The sequence below is a fragment of the Melospiza georgiana genome, chromosome 2 (assembly GCF_028018845.1).
Source record: "Melospiza georgiana isolate bMelGeo1 chromosome 2, bMelGeo1.pri, whole genome shotgun sequence".
Lineage (NCBI taxonomy): Eukaryota > Metazoa > Chordata > Aves > Passeriformes > Passerellidae > Melospiza > Melospiza georgiana.
Genome location: NC_080431.1, coordinates 4,829,188 through 4,838,966, shown reverse-complemented (window position 1 = coordinate 4,838,966; position 9,779 = coordinate 4,829,188).

The following is a 9,779-nucleotide window of genomic DNA, read 5'->3' as shown; positions in this document are numbered from 1 at the left end:
GGAATGAGATTCATGTAACGACCCAAAACAAACACCAGGTCCCTCCTTTCCCCATTTATAAAACCAACTCATATGATAGGCTGGGAAGTGGAGGCAGAGGCCTCTTGCTGCAAGGCTCCACCCTCCATCACCAGCTCCTCAGAAAACCAAATCCAGACCAGGGGATGGGCTGTGGCAGAGGCAGAGGTCCCTGCAGGATCCCACCTGAGCCCTGTGGCAGCAGGACACAGCCATAACTGCATGGTAGGCTTACGTTCCGTGCTGCAGGATTAAACCTTCCCATTTCAGAAGGAAAGGGATGGAGAGGTTTGCTTTCCAAGAGCAGCCCACTGCCAGCACTGCCCTGGGGGATCATCCTGTTGACAGTAAGCCAGCCCAGTTACCACTTTGGAGGAGGGAAAAGCATCAAAAGCATCTCTGCTACAGTGACAGAGTAAATGGAAAGGAAACTTGGAGTTCAACCTCAGTGAGCTTCCGACAGCCAGTGTGCAGATAAACACACGCTTGGGGACAGTTTAACTCCAAGCTTGCAGCTCTAATGATGCATGAGTCACAGTTTGCATTTGCAGTAGAGAAACTGGGGAGAATGGGATTGCCTGGCCCAGTCCTATCCCTGGCAATAATGGTGCTCTGTGGACAAAGCCAACAGATCCCTCTTCCCAGGAATGCACAGTGTAAAACTCATCCTCTTCCTCTCTGGGAAATCAGAGCAGCCAGACGTACAGCAGGGCAGGGTGAAGGGAAGGGATCAGGGAATTCCTTACAAAGACATCATTGCTATTAGAAGCCACATCAGGGAGTCCAAATCCATGGGGAGAAAGTTTCCCTTGCCCTATTTGCATGACACCAGACAGGAAATGACAAGGAAATATGCTTCTTGGATAGCACAGAGGGTCCCTGCCTGTGCCTACACAGAGCAGAGGACTTTCCTCCTCTGAGCCAGGTGCTGCATGTGCCCAGGGCCCACCTGGTGAACTGAAGTGCTGCACTGGCCCATAAGGATTAAACACTTGGTCTCTGTCTCCTGGAACAGCCTGGCTACTGCCAGCACCACAGCAGGGCCACCTCTCAGTGCTCCTCAGCACGGTACAGCTATCTCCCCCTCCAGAGCATAAAGCTGAGGATTGGGTTGCCCAGACCACTGGCTTTGTCTTTCACACTGGTGATGACCATCTTTAATTGCACGCCTCCGTTCTCGTTCCTCCTGCCTCTCCCTGGATCCCTTTGAAGGTGCCCTCTTTGGATGTTGCTCAGCCACTTAGGGTCAAAGCTGTGCAGAAAAAGGCCACCAAAAATGCAGCATAGAAAGCTACCAAGGCACCATGGAAAGTTACCAAGTGAGGTGGAGGCTCTGCTAAAAGAGCCATCAGCAGCATTCAGAGTGACTTGGAAACCTCTTGGCTAGACAAGCTCTGATGTTCAGCTTACACACTGCAGTGAGCCTGGGGAGAGATGGAAATAAGGCAGGCTCAGCCCCACATCAGGGTGGAAAGGCTGTGGAGGAAGCTGTTGAGGGTGAAGGAGGTGACTCAGTAACCAGGGTTGATTTTTAGGGGGAGGAGTCTGTTGAGAACCAGAAGGGATTAGGCAAGCACAGGGGAAAGGCTGTAATCCAGATCCCAGTCTGGCTCTGTGGCTCCCACGAGTTCCTTCACCCCATTTGGGCGCCTGGGGTTAGGGAAGCTGTGGTTTCCTGTGCCTGCAGCCATCACACTCACTGAAAATTCACAACAAACGCCACCATCCAAAGGAAATCAGACCTCAAACCGTGTTAAATGCAAATCCAGCTTTGCACAGGAAGGGTTTTCAGCCTGTGTGGCTGTAAACACCTCTGTGCCTTGCAAAGAGCAGCTGCAGAGAGCTCCCCACATTTCAGGATGCTCTTGTGACCAAATGGGGAAGGGGAATACAGCCCAGGGGTGCAGGCTGTAGGCAAGCTCTCCAAAAATGCTGCCTCTGCCTCAAAACTCATTAGATTGACAGGTCTCTGGAGCTCTGTCCCCCACCCAGAAATGCCACTGCTGTATGCCCACGGTGATGTGGAGAGGCAGGAGGACAGGGAGGGATGGAAGCTGCAGCTCTGAAAGCAGGAGGCTGGCGCCAGGCAGCGTGGGGGGACAGGGGGAAGAGCACAGCATTAGCTGGGATAATCTGGCAGTCTTGGGGGACGCGCCAGAAGCCTGCAGATAATCAGGGGAGCTGGTGCAGCAGACTTTGAAGTCTGCCATCAGGTTTTCTCAGCCCGGCTCAGACATCAAAGGCAGCTGGTTGCTGCCCCCAATTACAGAGTGAGCCGGCCTGCTGCCTGCCTTCCCCAAGGCCGGCGGCTCAGCCGCGCTCCCCGGGGCACACGCTCACGGCCAGAAAGCTCCTGACGAAGCAGAAATGCCCAAATTCCCTGCAGCTCCTGCTGGAGCCAGCCTCACTTCACTGCGAGCTCGCCTGGCTGCCACGTGGCTTTCACCTTGGGCTGTGGGAGCCAAGTGAGATCTCGGGGGATACTGATCTGCCCGCTGATGTGCTGTGGCGTTTGTCAGGCCCAGGAAAACCAGACAGCCACAAAAAAAAAGGGGAAGACTAACAAAAGAGAAGAAAATAACAACCTTTTCTCATGGTGGTGGGAAAGTTGTTGCCTTTAGTCAAATCTTGCATGGCCCTCATGGGACATGGCTCCAACACACGGCAAGGTCAGGGTCTTCATGAGCAAAACTCCACAGCAGCACAGAGAGGCTGTTGGGGTCGGTTTGCACTGAAAAAACACAACACAGTACAGCAAGTGAAAGCAAATAATTCAAACCACAAACAAAACAAGAGAAATTGAAATCTAAGAGCAGAAGTGGCTGAGAAGCAGAGAAACACCTGTCTTGTACCAGCTGCAGCTTTCAAGGACTCTGGCCACGCTGAGTAGCAAAGAGCCGAGAACACGCACAACTCTTTTTCAATGAACCGGTGTTTGCTCTTATTTGCACCATCATTTCCACTGGGGAAAAAAAACTCAAAACAAAACAAATCAAATCAGAGAGAGCAGCCTGCCCTCCATGAATGCTGGTGATCCCCTCTGCAGCACACACAGGGCCCCATCACGTCACGGTGAGGGCTCCAAGTGCAGCCCCCCTGCCCAGCCCGCTCTGCGCAGCACCAGGAGCCGCCCCCGGCCCGCTCTGCGCTGCCAGCTGAAGCAGCATCAGCATCTTTTACGCAAGCAGCATCATGAAAGGCTCTTTGAAGCACAGCAGCAGGGGGATGAGCCTGGTTGTTTCAGTTCCCCATGGACACAGCCTGGGCAGAGGCCGGGGAAGAGAGGAGGGAGGTTAACAGAGGGAGAGGAGAGCAGTCACACTGGAGTTTCTGTGGGGGGGAGCACAGGACGGTGTTACGTGTTGGGAGAGAAACTAGGTTTTCATATTAAGCTGCTTATTTAGGTCTCCAAGTTATGGAGATTCTGCACTTCAAAACTAATTAGATTGACAGAGCTTGGATTCGATTACAGGATTTCCAGAAGCAAGAGGGTTTGAAAAAAATGAAATTAAATAGCTGGCCTGGAAATGCTAGCAAGAGAATTAAACACCCATTGCTGCAACCAATTGTTAAATGCATCTAGGCTGGGAAAATGACAACTCCTATTCCCAAAACCCACTGCACCAGTGGCTGCAGCAGGGAGGTGCCCTCCTAACAAACCCAAGTGGAATATGGACAAAACCATGCTTCCCAGTCCTAGTGGTAGGCAGAGGGTCCCAAGGCACATCAGGAAGCACATACCTCTCCAGTGGCAGTGTGTGAATTGGGAAGGGTGTGAATTTTTCCCTGCCCTGAGGCTACTGCAGTGAGCAGAGCATCCAGGAGCTGTAGGCAGGCAACTGCGGGGCTGGGGCTGAAGAGGGAAGAGCTGGAGGTTCCACAGAGCAGCACTGGAGCTGGCAGGGGAAACCTCGCCATGTAAAACCTCACCACCTATGCAGAAATAAAGTCCCATCCTTACCAGCCAGGACACCAAAGGGTTTTCTGCACCAGAGAAAACTGGCCCAGCACTGCCAACAACGTGGGACCATCTCACAGCTGTGCTCCTGAAATGACAAAGCAAGGGAGCAATGGCAGAGCTACACTTGCACCTCACCTACCATCAAAGGCTTTGCTCATCTGCCTGAAAGAACTCCTGAAATGACAAAGCAAGGGAGCAATGGCAGAGCTACACTTGCACCTCACCTACCATCAAAGGCTTTGCTCATCTGCCTGAAAGAACTCCCTCTTTCCCACTCCTCTGAGATCACAGGAATAGCAGTGGCTTTTCAAGGCCCAACAGCAGAGCCAGAGTGGCTCTTTTTAAAATCCCAGAACTGCCAGCTTCAGTTCCTCTTGAAGCTCCAAAAGCATATTTTCTCTCTTCTCCTCAAGCATCCACATGCAGGTGTCCAAAGAAAGTCAGCTTGGGGACTGAGGGGTTGCCAGGGGAACTTTGCCTCCCAATGTAGGATGGGCTGGGTGTGTTTAGCTACCTGGCCATGCAGTAGATGCTCTGGTTCCTACATGTCACCTTTTCACCCTCCTTAGGTTTGGGTAGAGCACTCTGGACAGCATCATCCCACACTGTCACACCACCACAAGAGCAGAGCACATTGTAGGCAATCCTGAGGCTGCTGCTCTCCTCCGTTTGCACTGCAGAACGGTGTCTTGAAAGGCTAAGTTGTGTTTACTCTGAGCCAAACAAATTCCCTTCAAACAAAAGGCAGGAGCTGCAGTGAACTCCAGGGAAAGCCTGCAGGGTACGCTGCTTTGATTAAACGGAGATGGCAGGAAGAGTTGCAAATGTACACAGTACATCTCACTTGTTTGTGCTCGGGTTGTCAGTCTCAGTGTGAAAGCAACTCCCCCTTCAATGCTGCCACTGAAGGGCTTGATAAAGGATGTGCTCAGGACTGCAACGCAGCAGCAGCTCTCTTCCTTTTGCCTGACACCTTCCACACAAAACAGCCTGCAGAACTCCCCTGCTACTCACAGGAGAACACCTCTCACCACCAAAATGTGTGTTTCAGTCAAGTTGGGAAGAGGTGACACTCTGGCAACACGCTGCTGCCACCAGTGACACGAGGTAAAGGAGGGTTTAAAGACAGCAGTGCCATGCCCAAGGGTCCTGAGAGCTGTCTTGTTAACACTGTACACAGTCAGGTCGAGGAAAGGGAATTTAATGAATAGCAACTCACAAAAGACCTTTATAGATCTTTCTGAAAAGACCTTTTCTGCATTCATCCATGCAGGGAACTGTAGGAGACAGAAAGAAGAGAGGGGGAGAAAAAAGATAATGGCACAAGGCAAAGACATCTCAGCACGGACCTGAAAGGCTACAGGAAAAGCCATCAACTTCAAAGGGACCTTAACATCTTATTTCTAATGAAATGGATTATTCTACCAGTCCGAGCTCTCTGAGCTGAAGGGGCTCTCCCTGAAAAACCAGAGATGGACATTTCTGAGCTAGAGGAAGGGGCCATGCTTTTGTCAGCCTACAGTGATGGGGGCAGGGGAGGGACTGGGCAGTGACAAAAACCAGCTAGTAAGGTCTGTCTCTGCAGGAGAAAGACAAAACCACAATAAAGTAGAAACATAATCCTTTTTTTTCTTTTTTCTTTTTTTTTTTTTTTACTGGAAGACTCACCTTATGGCAATGATTTTGCTCTAAATACTCCAAGAAGCTTTGTCACTCACTGTTGGCACAGCCACTAGGAAAGACACCTTCAGAGGGACTGGACACTGTGGATAACACACCAGGGACTTCAGTGTGAGACAGGGTTGACACCAGTAGCCACAGAGCAGGAAAGCTGCCTGGCTGAAGCCTAGGAACCTGCAAAAGGATAAAACACACAGAGCAGACTGAATTCATCCTGATAACCATCATCCAAGGGCTGTTGCACCTAGGCAGAGGTGTTATACCAGTAACAAAAGGGAGATCAGAATCCACCCTGGAAGTGTTTTCATGGATACATAAGCTATGCTTGGAGAGAACTTGAGGACCCATCACCTGTCTGTGGGTTGAATAATGACCACTGCTCTCTACTGGGATTTCTTCCCTCCTCCCCAGTCCATCACTAGATGGGGCTGCCATTACCTCATTTCTCAGCCCCTACCTGTTTGCCCAATACCTTTATACAAGTATCTTGCCTAATTCTCATGTCTTGGGTGAGCTGTGCTTTCCTCTACAGCAACAGTGAGAAACAAGTGCCTTCAGTTCTTATTCTGAGATGTGTATCTCAAATAGCTCAGATAAATTACATTCTTTAATTACCTGTTACTCAAGTCCAGGGTAGCTATCCTGGGTGTTAACAATGAATCATGTTGTTATCCTGAAAAATGAAAAATGTTCAGCACAGTGGTGGCTGTGAGCAGACACTGAGCAGAATTTGTGTTATGATAGCAAGCAGATGGAGAAAAAAGGCTAAACCATCTTTCTTAGAAAAAAACCCTATCCCTCCTGCTTTGGCAAAGAGAATATAAATGTCTCTTTGGAGTCACTTCTCCATCAGAAATGCTTTCTTTCCTTGCATATTGCCTGGGTCCTCGTGAGGAGAGTGGCTACAAAACATTTGTGTGTATGTGCAAGGGTGCCAGCCTTGCAGGTGATTCTGCAGTGGGCACTGGGCTGGAGCTCTGCAGCCCGAGCCCTCAGCACATAACAATAGATTCAAGAACACTGACAATGTACCCCTGCTCTCCTCCAGAGAGAGAAGCACAAAAGGCCATTGTCCTTGAGATGCAGAGAGACAAGGGCAAGAAAAGACTCCTGAAATGAATCATGAAAAACAGAAGAGATAAGGCAGAGGAAAGAAAACACAGATTAAATCAGCAAACAAGTTTCAGGACACTAAAAGGATGTACCTGAACACCAAAGGAGAGGTTACAACTACTGCACTTGCATTCAGAGCATGCATTTGGCTGTAACCACACACAGATTTCATACATCCAGGCAGATGCTAAGCAGCATGGATATTTTCTCTTTTTACCACAGTCCTACATCCCAGCACCTGCACATTATGCCAGGGCCTTTGTAGAGCTGAAGTCAGCACAGAGGCAACAAGAGCTACAAAGGTAACACCAGTCCTGTCCTCTCAGACATCTCTGGATTCTCAGATGTCCAGGTATGTTCATATTGCCAGCTCTGCTGCAGGAGCTCTGGAAGCTCATCCTCCCTTCTCTCCTAGCTCCACCCTTTAGGAAACTTTTGGGAATTTAGTGTCTTTGGCACTCCTTACCATCCGTTAAGTATGTCAAACTATTGCCAGGATCACAGAAGCAAGGAACTAGAGGGCACAAGCCAGGTTAAGTTGCTAAGGAGAAACAGAACTTGGTGCTCGTTTGCCTTGCAGCTTCATCACTCACCTCTGATGACAGCAGACTAAGTCTGTGCTCTGCTTTAAGGTCCAGCACATGCTGGAGGTTATTAAATCCCACATGAACAAAGTATAATATAATGCTAGCTTGCTTTCCCAAAGCCTGCATTGCAAAGTCCTGCCTCTCTACCCCCTTGGCAGAGGTGGAAGCTCTTACGCTTCTGGCACTTGATGGAATGCAGCTCTGCTGCCAGGGAGAGGAGAACAGCTTGTGTCTATGGCAGCTCTCCTGAGGGACCTGGAAATCCACAGGGCCTGGTTTCCTGCATCAGCCAGGATCAGTCATCTGCTGGCGACAGCACAATGCCATTTTCCTCAGTAGCAGAAGGGGACCCCTGGCAAAAGGCTGTCTGACTGAAAGCTACACGTGGCATTTGAGGTGTATTTGGCACAAGGATGAGAAGTGGCTTTCCCTTCAGTTAGCACATCCCACAGCTTCAATCAGTCACTCAAGACTCTCTCCTGAAACACCATTTGTCCTGATACCTGCTGTGCAGGCCTCAGTCCCCTGCAGCCACAGAAGTGTGGCAAGTCCCACAGGAAAGGCTAAAGCCACACATTTCCTTGGAAGATTTGCATGGCAGGGCTTCAGCTTCACATGACAAAGAGGAGGCAGGTCTCCTCATGCATCCTGCTTGACACCAGCCAGCTCCAGCCCAGAGAGGGGCTTTGGACCGGCCCTGACCCGAGCAGGGCAGTGAGCCAGAGCCACAGCAGCACCAATAGGGTCTGTCAGAGAAAAAGGACAGCCAAGCATGCTGCCTGAGCCTGCTGTTATGAAAGCAACTAAACTCTCAGGCTCTGGCACAAAAGTGCTTTTCAGACTGCCCCTAGGGCAGCAGGCCATACCTCCATCAGCAGCTGGGAGAGCTGAGCCCATGGCAGGTACAAGGCAGTGTTAGAGACCTGACACCTCCCATCACTCACTGCAACACCCAAGCACTTACTTGCCAGTACCCCCTTGCATTTCCAGACTTACATTTTTCAGCTTTCCTTCTTATGACAAAATCCAAGCACGTTTACAAGAATGGTATTAGACTCAGGTCATCCCAGGGGGTGGGGAAGGCAAGTGAATTTCATAAAAGCTCATCCAAACTTACCTGTGAGCTGTAACCCGCACAGCTCGAGGCCAAGGACTCCTCCACCACTCCTTCCTGCTGTCCCTGTGTCAGAGGCTCTGCTGAGGGACTACTTGTGACATTCCTGGATCTCAGCTGATGGCTCCTGCTGCTCCTGAAGGATTTAGAGCTTGATGCCACCTCCCAGCCTCCTGCAAGCACACTCAGCAGAGCACACCTTTCCATCTAGAAAGAAGCCAAAGGAACACACTTTGCTGTCACCTGGCCTGCACTGCAGCCTGTCAGACACAGCACACACCACTCTGAACACAAACTCACCTTGCCAAAGCCTGCCTTGGCCTCCCAAAACCACTGCTGCCTCAAACAACTTCCTGCTGGAAAGGAAATGTGCTGGTTTTGGCTGGAATAAAGTTCATTTTCTTCACAGTAGCTAGCATGGGGCAGTGTTTTGGATTCGTGCTAGAAGTAGTACTGATAATGCAGGGATGTTCTCCTTAGTGCAGGGCAGAGCCTGCACAGAGCCAAGGCCTTTTCTGCCTCTCTCCCCACCCCAGCAGTGAGTGGCATCACAAGAGGGTGGCAGGGGACACAGCCAGGACAGGTGACCCCAGGGATACCCCAGAGCAGAGAGTGCCATGCTGGGCATGTAAAAGTGCTGGGAGGAGGAGGAAGGGGGAACATTCACACTGAAAGGTGTTTGCCTTCCTGAGTCACCATTACGTGTGACAGAGCCCTGCTCTCCTGGGGATGGCTGAGCACCATGGGCAGCAGGGAATGAATTCCTTTGTTTCCATCTATGGCTTTTTCTTTCCCTATTAAACTGTCTAGATCTCAACACATGTATTTTTATCACTTTTACCCTTTCAATTCTCCATCCCACTGGTGGGGGAGTGAGCGAGTGGCCGTGTGGGGCTTGGCTGCCAGCTGGGATCAAACCATGACAGCAAGTCACTTCCTTGCTGTAGGATTTCAGTGTCCTTGCATGGTTGCTGGGGCTAAAAAAACATCCTAAACTCAGCCATTGGCAAAGAAAGCATGAAGTTTTCTTCCAACACTATTGATTTTCCTCCTGGTATTCTGGAAATGAGAAGCCTCGTGAAGGGGTCAAGGAAGACTCAACATCTAACACCAGGTTTTACAGCAGATATTGAATATACACTCCCAACTGTGACTCCTGTCCTTAGCTAATCAAAATAAAACTCTCCCAACAAAAAGGGTGACTTGTACTAGGGTAGAAACACAATAGACTCAGAAAATAATTATGCTTCCCAATTCAGCCCAGAAATGTAGGCAAATATTTAAAACTCGCTGTAAAAATAGGGTT